The sequence below is a fragment of the Triturus cristatus genome, chromosome 6 (genome assembly GCF_964204655.1).
Source record: "Triturus cristatus chromosome 6, aTriCri1.1, whole genome shotgun sequence".
Lineage (NCBI taxonomy): Eukaryota > Metazoa > Chordata > Amphibia > Caudata > Salamandridae > Triturus > Triturus cristatus.
This window is the reverse complement of record NC_140589.1, coordinates 1,585,760,493-1,585,775,799: the sequence shown is the minus strand read 5'-3', so window position 1 is coordinate 1,585,775,799 and position 15,307 is coordinate 1,585,760,493.

Here is a 15,307-nt window from a genome sequence, read left to right as displayed (position 1 = left end):
CATGTTGCATTGATACCACCACAGGCACAGGAGGTGGTGTATAGGAATCGCAAACATTATCACTCCATTAATGCCCTTGTGGTGTGTCTGTCCAACATGGTGATTTCACATGTCTGTGTTCGCTTTCCAGGATCAGCACACGATGCCTTCATCATGAGGCGTAGCAGGCTGCCTGAAATGATGCAGCAGCTGCGGAACGAGCGAGCATGTATTGTTGGTGGGTAGACTCTGGCAGTTCAGTGTTTGGCGTCATCTTCCAATCTCACTGCCTGTGCTGACACACTTCTGTCCATGATGTTTCCTTGTAGGGGACGCTGGCTATCCCAACATGCCATGGCTGACGACGCCTGTCCGCAACCCCAGCACGGCTGCCGAGCACCGCTACAACAACGCCCATGGGCGGACCAGGAGAGTCATTGAGAGGACATTTGGACTTCTGAAGAGCCGATTCCGGTGCCTCCACAAGACCGGCGGAGCACTCCCATATGCCCCGGTGAAGGTGTGCAAGATCATCATCGTCTGCTGCATGCTGCACAACATGGCAGTGGAGGAAGCTGTTCCACTCATACTGGATCAAGATGACCAGGACCATCCACCCGTGGAGGATGAAGGGCTTGGTGACGGGGCAAGTGATGTGGAGGAGGAGGAGGCTATGGAGGACATGCGGAGTCGGCTCAAACGCGACTTCTTTGCTTAGTGGTAAGTTCCAGTGTCTGAGTGTGCACGCATTGGGCCGTGTGTGGCATGTGTTGCAATGTGTGTGTCCATCTGCATGTCTGCCAAGTGAGTCAGTGGTGTGTATTGAAGTTTCACTCAAGTGATGGCGCAATGGAAGGATGTTGTTCGAGAGTCATCATTGTCACCTGTCATGTTGACAAGATGATACGTGTTGAGTACATGCTTGCGGATGTTCTCCTTTGGGCTGACTCCTTGTGTGTCTCTCTTCCACAAGTCCATGGGCATGCTGTCTGCTGGTGGCATTGTTGTGCTCCTGCTACTCCTCATGAACACAGCAACATGTGCTGATTCTGCGTCACATGCACGGGCAAGTTTTGAAATCTCCTTAGGGTAAGGGATGCCTCACGGCGTTTTTGGTGTGTAAATTGTTTGTAGTCTGTGTGCACTTCTCCGGTTCATGTGTGGTCAATTTGCATACATGTGGATCCTACATGGGGAACATGACATGGGGCAGGCCTCACCTGGAGCCATGGTCAGACTTGGTGACTGTCATGTGTCAGGGGATTGGGGATTGTGATGAGGCCATCAATGTGTGTAACACTGGCCTCGGAAACATACAGGTTGCACCGGGTTGACATGGTGTGTGATTGCCCCATCAGGGCCTCAATGGTGTATAGCAGCCTCTCCGTGGCAGCAGGGGGTGTTTAGCTGTTATCCGTCACTTGTGTGCCAGTTCAATGGAATACCCGCATCTGTGTTGCAATGGGGGGTGCCAGTGTTGCTCCCACATGTCCATCCACATGACCTGTGTATGTGTTGACAGAGTATCATTGTCATTCCAACACACATGACTAATAAATTTGTCCCTCTGTCTCCAAGGTGCCTCTTCTCTGTCAATGGTGGCCTGTTGCCACTGTGCATGCGGCATGTCTGGCATAGTTTTCAGAGGTGGTGCATATGTCTCTATGTGTAGAGTAGCAAGATGCTAGCGGTTTGTCAGGGATTGGAATCTGTATTATGCACAAGATGCACAGTTCCATCCACCTCAAGGCAAGAGAGACCATCCCCCAGGGCAACTACAAAATCCGTGTCTAATCCTACCCTGCAGTCTACGGACATGTGCCTTACAACTCCCATGATACTTGTCCATATCCGGAGTGCATCTGCACAGCTCTGCTACTGCATCGGGCAACCAGGCCACATCAACGTCCAAACGGGATGGGGGGAATGATTCACAGCCAGCTGCAGGATGACCTTCGCGATCCACGCCCACACTCATGATGCAGCCCACAACCCCAACACAACCATGTGGCACTGTGATCCAAAACTGCATTCTGGCATCTCCATGCATCCAACCTTGGCCTAGCCACCATTCTCAACATCCGCCTGACGCAAGCATGCAGGACATGGTAGGGACACTTGTCTAGACATACCTGGGAGCGGCAAGCCAGGTCACTCCACATGATCCCTGACCTCTGCGCATGACTGTTGCTCCCCTAAATGTGTCTGTAGCCACAGTTGTGCGGGAAGCACTCAGCTGGTTGGGCCCAGCACAGGTGAGTATGGTACTCCATGTCTGTATCAGATGATACATTGGGACCCATGTGTGTCCGGGCCAAGACTGAGACCCCACGGTTTGGATGGTTGGAGTTAATTCTGAGATCAGGCATGCTTTGACTTTACGACACACACATGTATTATAATAATGCAGAATCACGGCATCATCTTGTAATTGTGATTATTTTATTTGTGGTGGGGTACGGGTTTGTGGGGATGACAAGAGGTGCACTGCGGGAGTGTAGAATCCAAAGTTCACTGGGGGAGTTGGTATCCTTGCCATAGCAAATTATCAGAGTCCATGCCACAGTCTTCGTCAACATAGGTCAGACAGTGACCAGCAAGTCCATGTGGCAGAGAATGTCATGTGCTGCTATTGGGCCAGAGGGCCAGGTGCCAGGCCAGGTGACCTGGGAGATGGTGATGTTCTGCTGACTCTCACAGTCTTTTTCGTGGACGACCCACCTTCCTGCGGGGACCCTCGGAAGCAGGCCGTGACGATGTCTGTGACGCTCCGTCGGATGAATCCTCCTCCTCCTGATCCCTCCCTGTGTCTGGTAATGGCCTTCGCCTGGTGCCACAGGGAGGGTTGCCCATGTTGTCGGCAATCCGACGGAGTACACCGGTCATTTGGGTTTGCACCGCCACGAGCTCAGCCTGTCTATCCTCCATCCTTCCTTGGTGTTGCAGTTGACAGGCATGTTGCTGGGCCTGCAGGGTCTTCATCTCCTCGAGGGTCCCCTTGATGTCATTGAGGGTGGACGCAATCTGGTCCATGCCCCTGGTGTCACGCCGGTATGTATCCAGGATGTTGCTGACCTGGGACACTACCGGGTCCTGAGCTCCCTTGTCAGGTTCGCGCCTCCGCCGTCCTCCACTCCCGCCACCCCTGCCCACCTGCACCTGGCCTGCCGTTGTGGGCGCATCGGGTCTCCGGGACCCCTGAGGGATGGCATCTGCGTTGCCACCTGCCTCCTCCTGGGTGCCCGGAGGACCGTGTCCCTCCTGGGCAGACTGGCTGGGTGGTCGTGTGCGGGCAGGGCTCCTGGACGTCTCCTGGGATGTGGCAGCAATGGGGGTGGTGGTTGGCACAGTTGTACCTGACGCAGGTGCTGCAGGTGGTTGGACACCAGAGGGGCCAGGTTGGTCTGGGTCATCCACGGAGTGGTGAGAGTCGTCGCTGGCGGTGGGGTCCTCATCCCGCAGAGCCTGGTCCTGTGAGACTTCCCCCCCAGTGTTGGGGGGTGATCGACGACGTTGACCTGTGTGTGAGAGAGACAATGTTAACAGTGTTACATGTGGCATCCATGTTTCATGCATTTCTGATTTGGCACTCTTCCTCTGGGTAGTTGGATGTGTCTTGCATTCCTCTCACAGTGCACTTGTGCATGGGTATGTCCCTTGGCCACAGCTGTCAGGGCTTTACGCATGTGTGACACAATCTTAGTTGATGCATCTATTTGGGTACACAGTCAGCAGTGTGGTTTGCGGGCGTAGCGAGCCATGCAGATGCGCCTTACGTGTTGCACTGTACGTGGCCAAATGGTGTTTTGCCAAGGCAATTTGATGATGCAGGTAGGGGACTGAAGCATTTGTGACAGGGTTCTTACCGACACAGTGGGTGGGTATACTGGGTGTGTGGTTAGGTCTGTGCCTGCAGCACGGATGGACTCGTGCACAGATTGACACATGGACCGGTCTTCATCTACAGTAGGGGGGGGTTGAGGCACTGCCAGACCTTGTCTGCATGCACACAGTCCACCGGCTGACAAGTGGACATGGCCACACCACCCAAGGGTGATTTAGTCTCCCTGTGTCTCCCTTCCTCCCTCCCTTTGTCACCCTCCTCCCTCTGTCGGTCTCCATCTGCCACCCTACTCCCTCCCTCTGTCTGTCTGTCTCCCTGTGTCCCCCTCTGTCTCCTTCCCTCTCATTCCCCCTCTCCCTCCCTCTATTTGTCACCCTCTGTCACCTCAGGCCAGCTTCCTGGGCACACACAGTTAGCCGGTCTTTGAATGGCCATTGGCTTGTTCATGTGAGTTAGTTCCTGTTCTCCGGGCACCCATTGGGCTTTGTGTCTGAGTGTAGGCTGCTGCTGTGGCGGTGTGTGCTGAGACTCTATCAGAGCGATGCATCTTCATTGTCTGCTGTTATGTGCAAATTGTGGAACTCCGCGTAGTGGCACTATGCCAGCTCAGCCCGGGGTTAGTTTTATCATTAGTGTCATTACCATCAATAAGTAAGTATATGGGTGAGTATATAAGTAAATATTTTTTATAGGTATATTGTAAATATTAATTTGATATATTTATTTTTATATATATTTTTCTAATGATTATAACTTTTAGGGAATGGGATGTACTGCATATAGGGGTATTGGGCGGGGAAATGTATTAATACTTTAGTATTAATATTTATGAATTGTAATTGTTTGAAATTAATGATAATATTAATTAATAAAATATTTAATAATATTTCAAAATTAGTATTTAGAGATGAGATGTAACGGATATACGTTTTTTTGTGGGGAAGTGTATTAATACTTAGAAATACACATTAATACTGTTGTATTGATGTTTATTAATTGTAGCTTATATAAATTATTTTAAGAGGAAAAATATTTTATAACATTGTAAAATAATTTTTAGGAACGGCTGCAATGGATATAGGTTTTTTGGGTGAGGAAGTGTATTAATATTAGTTGTATTGCTATTAATACTTTAGCTTTAACATGTAATATTTGGAATTTAGAAAAAATTATCTTAAAATTCAAAACATTTTACAAATGTTAAATTTGTATTTATGGATGAGAGGTAAGGGATATAAGAGTAATTCTGGGGATGTTTATAAATATAGGAATGTATTTAAATATAACAAGTTGATGTTAATTAATTTTGTTCAAAATATACAAATATACATTATTGAATTTCTAAAATATTATTTTTCAAAATTACATCTAAACACATCATTTGAAAACATTTATGTAATAAAATGGTTTAATATTTCTAATATTAATTTAAACATAGTGTAAAAATAAAAAGTATAACAAATAGTAAATTATTATAACATATTTTTCAAAAATATAATCACCTTTATTGTAATAGGTAAACATTGTATACGTTATTTTCCCATGGGTTACCATTAAGTTTAATTTTGAATATTGTCCTTTTTCTGTTTTTACTTTTCAGCTTTCCGCTCACGGTTGTATGTATGGTTCTAAAGTCAGAACAGTGTTGCAATAAAGATCGGAAGCAAGGATGAGTTTTGGTCAGTTAAGAACAATGCACTTTACATTACTAGTTATATAGGGGGCTAAGTTAATTGGAAGGTAGAGTAGGATGGTAGTTAGACAGCAAAATCTGGTGTTTTTATCTTATTTTCATTTCCATGCAGGTTGCGTTTATATGCTTACCTTGGGATGATTGTTTTTTTTTTCAAAGACAGTTTAGAAAATTTATAAGAAAAGTTAGTAATTTTTTTAAAACTTCTTTTAAATAAAAACAACATTTTTGCCTACGTGTTTTTATACTGTTTGTACTTCTTCCGGAATGAAGATTATGAGCTTAAGGATGAATATGGATGTATTGAATATTTTTTCAGAGAAAGAGATTGTTAATTCATGGGGGATGTCAATGTCAGAATATGTTTGTGGTTTTATTCATTGGGGGTTGCTTGGCTGTTTTTGTCTTTGTACTGTTCTCCTCATATTGGGTGTTGTGGGCATACTCCTAGTTATGTGCATGGAAATGGTGTCAGATACCTGTCTTAAAATTGGGCAGCATGGCTCATTTAAAGTGGATGCAAGGTCTTTAAATGTTTGTATGTTTTCACATATGTTTATCTCCATTGCACAGGCAGAGTGGTTATGCTCAGTTGTCCTAACTACAGTGTCTTTCAGATTAATCACTCTACCTTTGCAATGGGATGAGAAGTACAACACACCTTAAATGACACATGGGCTCACTGAATCTGCCCTTACAATAAAGGTAGTCAGCATGCTTTAGACATCTGTTGCCTCTCTGGGATTTGACATAGTTAGCTTCATTAGTTGAGGACACCATTCATGTAGGCTCTGTTAAAAAATAGAAATAGAAAAAAGTGAATGTTTATATTTCAGATTTCAAATTATATTTTTGCTTTTGTTTGTTTGCTTGTTCTAAAATTGATACAAAGTTTTGTTAATTGTATGATTTCTTTTGTGGAAAGAAAAATAAATGTTATATTCTCTGTTGAAAATAAAATATTTATTGTCAATTACTATTTTTCACCTGTCCTAAGGTAAGTACTTGGTGGAGTTAGAATAGCAATTTGCACTGCCTTGCCCTTACTCCATATCTATGAGGCCATTCAAAGCCATGGATAGTGGCTTCGTGTGGCGTCATAGATATGTGGCCAGATGTATAACTGTTTTTTGCGCTCATAAACGGGTAATCGGCCCGTTTGAGACCGCAAAGTAGGTCTGCCCTTTTTACAAACCCTATTTTGTGAGTTGCTAACCTATGACCGACTTGCAAAATGGGGTTTGCGACTCGCTATTAGGAGAGGGCGTGCCAGGGGCATCTCTTCCTAATAGAGACTCACACTTTAATGTACTATTGTTTTGTGGCCGCAAAACACTCGCAGTTTACCACCCATTTCAAATCGGTGATAAGCCATTCACAAACAGGAAGGGGTCCCCTCTTCCCCTTTGTGAGTGGCATTAAAAATATTTTTTAAGAGCTGGCAGTGGTCCCATGGACCACTTCCTACTTTAAAAAAATTAAACACAAATGTTGAATTTTTGTTTTTTAAATGCATCCAGTTTTTCTTTAGGGAAAATGGTCTGCATTAAAAAAAAAGCTTTATTTACAAAGCAGTCACATACATGGTGGTCTACTGACCCCAGCAGGCTACCGTCCCTGGGAGTACTAGCCATTCCCAATGGGGTTGCAAACCGCACCTGCTTCATGAATATTAATGAGGCAGTCAATTTGCAACCCCATCAGGAAGCGCAAACAGTGTCGGAGACACTGTTGTAAATTCCAATTTGCGAGTCGCAAAATGATGCAATTTGTGACTAGCAAATTGGAACGGTCGTTCATCTGGCCCATGATTTTGTGATTTGCCCCATCGGAGCGTCACAAAAAGTGTATTGATACAGATGACCTTACCAGACTCTTGCCAAGAAAGACTAAAGATTTAATCTGCAATATAAAACATTTAGCTGGATCTCCTTCTTGAAAGGTAATCTAAAGAATAGTTTTTACTGCATATATAGCTTTGAACACCTGAAACAAATATGATTTATTTACCTCTATTAGGTTTTTTAAATAGCATACTGACATGGTGTTGTTTGAGAAAGCCTATGCCTTGTACAAATCTCAACAATTTAAACATTCTTTTGCTCCTAAATAGTACGATCATAAAATAAATAAAAAACGGATTATGCTTATAATAAGAAAGCAGACTGATATAAAGTTAATTTCCTAATGTTGAGGCTCTAATGTAGATTGTATTGGGTGAGCATGAAATATAGATATTTTTGGCTAATTACTTCACACATATTGCTGTTTTTTACACCTAGCTAGAAAAACAGACAAGCATGGCAAAAGTGCTATTAGATTTCAGCCTTGCATTACTTATCATCACCTTCTGAATGTTGCTGCTGGCATTATGATAAAACTCTATATAATGAAGTCATTTTTTATATTAGGATTCAATAGAAGAGAAAAACACACAGCCATATAAATAAAACAGTAAGCATTGTCTCACTCAAATGTATGTTATGTTATGTTATGTTACATGCGGATTTATAGCGCGCTCCAATAGTCGAGACTGTCCTGGCGCGAGAGTGAAACTAATCCAGGTGGTAGAGGGATCGGTTAATCATGGATTTGAAAGAGGTGCGTTTTAAGCAGTTTTTTAAAATTAGACAGATTGGGAGAGTGTCTGAGAGCGTCAGGCAGGGCGTTCCACCATTGAGCACCCTTTACCGTCAAGGATTGTCCGCCCAGACGAGCTCTTTTAAATCTGGGAACGACCACCTGCTTTCAGGAGGTAGATCGCAGCTGACGGGTCGGGAGGTAGAGGGTGAATCTTTTGGCTAGGTAGGCAGGGCATGGTCCATTAAGGGCCTTATAAACGAGGACCAGAGTTTTGAAGTGCACTTTTTGGGCTACAGGGAGCCAGTGTAGATCCTTCAACTGTTTGCGAACGCTAAGTCTCCTAGAGATGTTAAAAATTAGTCTCACCGTTGCGTTCTGGACTACCTGAAGCTTTCTGATCAAGTAGTCTGGAGCCCCTACATAAAGGGCGTTAGAGTAATCCAGACGGGAGAGCACCAAAGCTCTGGCTACCGCTTCCTTGGCCATTTGAGGGAGAAGAGGAAAGAATCTGCGAAGAGTAGTCAAGGTTCCAAAACACGTCCCCGCCAGTCGTGCAATCTGATCTCGAAAACATAAATCTGCTCCAAACCAAATACCCAGGTTCTTGGCCAACCCACTCTCTCCCGTTGGACATGTTGATTCAGTGGGCCAGATAGAATCCTTAAAGTTAGTGGGAAATTGGCCGTAGAGCAGAATTTCTGTTTTTTCCTCGTTGCATTTGAGGCAGGCTCTGGCCAGCCAAACAAATACAGAGGATAGGCATTGGCGTACTCCAGAGGTGCACAAGTTCTCCTTTTTCCAGGTGAAGAGAAGCTAGGTGTCATCGGCGTAAGCCATAATCTTAGCACCCCAGCTCTCAGCCAGCCAGATCAAGGGAGTTAAGTAAATATTAAATAAGAGGGGACTTAAGGTTGACCCTTGTGGGACTCCAGTTTCCACCCTTCGATTAGCGGAGCAATAGGGAGGGAGCCAGATCTGTTGAGTCCGGTCAGAGAGGAAAGACCTGATCCACCTCAGTGCCGTACCCGAGATGCCGATGTTCTCTAGTCTAGATAGGAGCTGGAGATGGGGCACCGTGCCGAAGGCGGCCGAGAGGTCCAAAAGAATAAGGGCCGCTCTGCCGCCTCCGTCAAGGCAATCCCTAATGGCCTCCGCCACCTCTACCAATGCCGTTTCCGTGCTGAAAGAGGTGCGGAAGCCTGATTGGGCCGGATGAAGAGCCTCAGAGGATTCCACAAATCTCTCAAGTTGCCGGAAGGCAGCTTTCTCGCAAACTTTAGCAAGAGCTGGTAGGAGGGATATAGGCCTGTAGTTGGAAGTGATCGAAGGATCGGCCGAAGGTTTTTTTAATTGGGGGAGAAGTTTGGCTTGCTTCCACTTGGAGGGTAAAATTCCAGAAGTAAGGGATTCGTTGACCAAAGTGGTGACCATAGGGGCAATAGCTTCAGCTATTCCATTAAGGACCCTCGCAGGGCAAGGATCTATAGGTGACCCTGATCTCAGAGATTTTAAAATGGTCAGGATATCTATGTTTTTGACCTGAGTAAACTCGGTCATCTCTGCCTTAGCCTTAATTACTTGGGAAGGGGAAAGAGGAAGAAGTTGGTGAATTAAGGTTGGAGCAGATTGTGGGTCGGGTGGCTGGTCAGGGTTATTCAGACTGTTTTGAATGTTTCGAATTTTCTCAATGAAGAAAGTGGATAGTTGCTCACACCAATCTGTGGAGGGTGGAAATGAGGTCTTCTCTGCTACCGGGGTAGTGAAGCTTTTAACTATAGAGAAAATTTCTCGACTGTTGTTTTTCGCCTTTAGAATTCTAGATGCATAGAATTCCCCTTTAGCTGTTTTAATTGCTGCATAGTAGCTTTTTTGGGCTGCACGGAGTTCGGATTTAGCAGTAGGACAATAGTTCTTTCTCCATATTCGCTCTAGCGCCTTACACCCAATTTTTAAAATTTTTAATTGTTCAGTATACCAGGGGGAAGTGGGAGTGATCCTATGGTTGTTTTTTCCTTTGCTTTGTGGTAAGGATCTAATGGAGGTGTCTATCCAGGAAGAGAAGTTGTCTACAGCTTCATCCAAATTTTGTGCTTTCATTGGGGTGGAGTGGGTAAGGACCTCCACTAGGTGTGGAATATTAATTCTCCTTGGACGTTCCCCAAGCTTGGGTGTGGATGACACACGCCTGGTGTTTATAGACCAGGAGAAGTGAACAGGAAAGTGATCTGACCATGTAATGGGGTAGGGTGGATCTACAGAGATGTTAAAATTAGAATATACTAGATCTAAACAATGACCCCCTTCATGAGTGGCAGATTGCACCTGTTGAACCATCTGAGCCAGATTGCAAATTTCTTTCAGCTCTTTGACTCCGGGGGCAGAGCTTGTGTCCATGTGCAAATTAAAATCTCCCAACATTAGGAAGTGAGGGAATCGGAGTGCACGTTGGATAGTGATCTCCTCCAGGGATTTAATAAAATTACCTAGAGGACCGGGTGGGCGATAGATCAATAGTCCCCCCAGGGTGAATTTGGGGGATAGTGCTAGGGAGAATTCCATAGCTTCTCCATCCTCAATCCTTCCTGTGCATTCCATCCTCAGAGTCCATTTCTCTTTGTAGATCACGGCTACGCCTCCTCCCCTGCCTTTGTTACGGTCCTGTCTTGTGATCTTAAACCCTCTAGGGACAGCCAGCTCCACCACTGGGGCACAGCTCTCGTTCAGCCACGTCTCCGTGATGAATAGGATGTCGAGGTTCTTATCGATGATAAATTCGTGAACTTCTTCAAAGTGCTTTGATAGGGAGCAAGCATTGATAAGGGCAGCCCGAATAAGAGGGTCATCCGCTGTAATAGGCTGGGGAAAGGAGGAATTAGGTAGGCTAAATTTGAAGCGGCAATTTGGACATGTTCGTGAAAAGGAGTCTAAAACATTCCAGTGGGCGCCATTGCATAATAGGTTGCGATTAAGAGCTCCAAGTTCGTCTGAGTTATATGTGATAATGGGGAATATCCCGTGCAGTATGGAATTGGCAGGGGTCCTGGCCCTGGGCGCTGTCGAGGCGCGGACGGGCGCAGACGGGCTTGCCCTAGGCGCGCCTTCGGCGCGCATACGGCGCTCCCGCTGTGCTCGTCCGCTGCTCTTCCTGTCCATGCACATGATAAGAGGAGAGAAAGGGGGGCGTGGCCTCGAGGGGGCGTGGTCAGCGAGCACGCCGGTGATGGCGTCCGCTAAACAAACAGATACCGTTCCAACTAGCAATCAGCTGAGCGGTATGTGGCCAGAGGCATTACACCCTAAGAGAGCAGGTAGGCTTAATACGTTTTTAAAATACAGTAGATATAGCCCTTAAAAACACACACAATTTCAAAAACAGTCAATCGTACCACCAGCTCCCGGCTTCCGCCTCAGGACTGGGAATCGAGTTTCTGAAGCTGCCAGTGGATTCGGCGTTTATGACAGGGCGGGGGCCGTGGCCTCGAGGGGGCGTGGTCAGCGAGCACGCCGGTAATGGCGTCCGCTAAACAAACAGATACCGTTCCAACTAGCAATCAGCTGAGCGGTATGTGGCCAGAGGCATTACACCCTAAGAGAGCAGGTAGGCTTAATACGTTTTTAAAATACAGTAGATATAGCCCTATAATGTAGAAAATTGTTTACAATTATCGATAACGGGCAAAGTATGCTCTTCCATTGTGTGAGCCTCAAGTCAGTTTGGGATTTTGTGTAGATGGTTTGATGTATGCAAACTGGTGCAGTAAAAGGTATGTCATCAAGCAAAATGGCATGCCTTATAATGTGGTTGCATTTTTGCCATGGCGTGCAAAGGCAACAGAAGACGTAGCATGTCTCTTGATTTCCTGGTGCACGACCAAAGAGAAAGAGCAGTGCATATAGAGAAACAAAGGACACTGCAGCAGGCCGGCCTCCCTCTACTCAATTAAGGGAATGGTAAGAGGAGGAAGGAGTGCCGATCGTGGTCTCCATAGAGATCATACTGTTAGTTCTGGTCTTTGGAAGGTTGGGGAGATCTATGAGGATGAGAAGGCAGACAGCCAATAGACCTTCAGGGTTTGATAACATTCAAAAGGAGGAGGCAGGCAAGGAGGAAGCCGAGAGGGGAGGGAATGGGAGGGGCTACCAATGGAGAGGTTGGCATGAGGCTGCTGGGTAAGCAGGAAACTTATTAGGTATAAAAGAGCAGAAGTGAGGGGGCCACTAGGCAAACACGGGAAAGGTATTTTAAGCAAGATGGGAGGTGTTTAAAAAGTGGCAAGGATTAAGGAAGGGAGGCATATTGGCAATTTCTCACCAAGGAATGAAGTATCGCTGCACACAAAAATAAAGAGTAGTGATGGAGGAGGGATTGGATGTGAGGGAGTCTGCCCTGGATAGCTAGGGATCAAAGTATATAGACTTATGGAGAGACAGAGAAAAGGCTAATTTGGACAATTCAGGGGCAAAGGGGCTATGGTCACAAGAACAGAGATGGGGTAGTAGAAGAATAAGCTACGGAGAACCAATTTGCAAGGCTTGAAGCAATTGACATACTTACTTATGACAACAATTGTATACAATTTATTAAAAATTAAAGAAAATTGATGACTCCATTAAATTCTGTTTAGGCATTTTTTTTATTTAGTGGCTGAATATGAGTAAAGAAAAGGGTGTCATCCACCTCATGTTTTTGAGTTGACGGATATGCAACACATCCTGCATGTTGGCAAATATTAAGTCCATCTTCAGTTACTTGCTTTTCAAAATTGGGCAGAGTTACAACTTGTTGAATATACAATGTGCACTATTGGAGATAGAAGCTCATCATGAGCAGGTGTGTGCAGACTGATCAAATTAGACAAGGGAGAGCATTGTCAGCGGGGCAGGGATGATAGATGTGAGGGTGGAGGAAGCCTCATTGAAGAATGAGGAGGGGATTTTTCAGAGCAAGATATGAATAGGGAAAACATTTATCCAGGCAAAGGATGAAGATGGCCCCATGAGTGGACATTAAACCCGGAGGGCCCACAGGGCAGGCTGATTCCGCGACATGTGCTAGCCTTCATAGTCTTACAGCAGAGGCTGGACCTTGACCTGCTCACGTTGGAAGAGCGTACACTCCGGCTGTGTTGGAACCGATGCCAGAGGAGGGCGGCGATAACTCGCCCCTATGCCCCGGAGATTCCTTTGGGGATGTGTACGGCGTTCCCGCATGGAGGCGATTGGTCTGGGCTGGCTGTTTGGGAGGAGTTGGGTGTGCAGATGGTGGGTGACTTATTCCGGGAGGGGGTGCTGCTGCCGTTCCAAGAGTTGCAGGACTCCTATGGGCTCCCACGTGGGGACTTCTTGCTTCACACGGCCCTGGTAGCGAGCCTTCAGCGGAACTGGAATGCGGGGCTCTCGGAGCCGCCGGTCGCTGCGGGTTGCCAATATGTAGTGATGGCGGCGGGGACGTCCAAGGCCATTACTTGCCTATACCGCAGGCTGGCGATGGAAGGCTTGCCGCCTCTTGCCACCTTGAGGGGCAAGTGGGAGTTGGACCTTGAGAAACCGATCCCCGAGACTACCTGGTCCACGCTGGTGCGGCGGGCCTGGAAGGGAACGCGCAATGCCCGGTTCCAGTTGGTGCAATTTTTCACGTTGCACCGGGCGTATTTGACACCGGTGAAAATATTGCAATTTTTTGGGGGGGCGCACTCGCAGTGCCCGCGGTGCGGGAGAGAGGGCGCTGATTTTCGTCACATGTTTTGGTCCTGCGTCCAGCTGGGTGATTATTGGGCAGAGGTCATGGATTGCCTTAATCAGGTGACGGACCGAGCTATTGACCCGGACCTGGGGGCCTGTTTGCTGCTTTGGTTCCCGCACACCCGCCGGACGAAGGTCACTAGCAAGTTTTACGACTTAGGATTGATAATGGCCAAGAGGGAACTGACTATGCACTGGAAGTCCAGGACGGGGCCTAGCTTCTTGCGATGGAGGGCGGCCTTTGTGCGTTGGGCGGGGGCTGAGGGTGCGCTCCGGTTGCAATTAGCTCTTCGGCGGGATGACGAAAAGGCGTTGGCGACGGCCCGGGCGTGGGAGGCGCTGGTGGTGGAACTTCAGGGGCTGATGGCCGACAATGGGGTAGAGGGGGACACATCTGGCGGGCAGGAGGAGGTGGTGAATGGGGAGTAGAAGGGGAGTAGTAGTGATCGCTGGCAACGAGGCTGTGGCTAAGTGTAAGGGAAAGACATGGATTCCTAGTGGAGGGCGAGTACCCATGTCTGATTTATGGCAGGGAAGGGGCACATCGGGAGCGAGGTGAAAGACAGGAGGCACACTGACATGGGGTGGGGAGGGAGGGGGGAGGGCCGGTACGGGCCGGAAGCTCATTCTCCCGGTTGTTGGCTGGTAATTTTATGTGTACTAAACATTCTTTGGCCGTAGAGGAAGCGGGTTTGTACTGTGTTGTTGCTATGAAAACAATAAAAAATGTTTCAACAAAAAAAAAAATGAGTGGAAATTAAAGGACATGAGGCAGGGTGGAGTAAATACAGAAGGGAGCACAGGGCACAGGTTCACAGAAAAAAAGATATGTGTGGAAGAAACCTGTTATGAGGAGGCTTGGAGGTTACATAGGGTCGTTCCTTGGTGTAGAAATTGTCAGACAGAAAGTAGGAGGAACAACAGAGAGTAGCAATGCGGGCAATGCAGGAAAAAGATAGAAGAGAATGGAGCATGAACAAATTGTGCATAGCAAATAATAGAGGAGACGGGAGCAAGTCTGAGGGTGAGAGAAAGGAGGATTTTGATGAAAGGTTGAGTAAGCTGGAAGGAAGGGAGAGGAAGAGAAGCTTGAAATCATAGGTGTAAGAGGCCGGGTTGGTATATGAAGCCCACTTAGGTAAGTGGACAACCTGCACCAATCCAGACAACCCTTATGGTGATTTTAGTGGTCTTAGACAACCTAAGAAAGCTATCAAGTGGTAGCTGTGGAGAGCAGCCTTCAGGCTTAGTCCAGAAGGAGTGTAAAGCAGCTTGTTTTACCAGAATATAATCTTATAGGTATTGATTAAATAAAAAAGAAGCACACAGTGTATTTATAAAAATATGTATTTAGTATAAGACACTCACTAACACATTTAGATATATCCTAGCCAGAGATATATCCAATACACACAATACTTTGAAATAGAAACAGGTAAGTAGCACCATATACACAGTGGTTACCA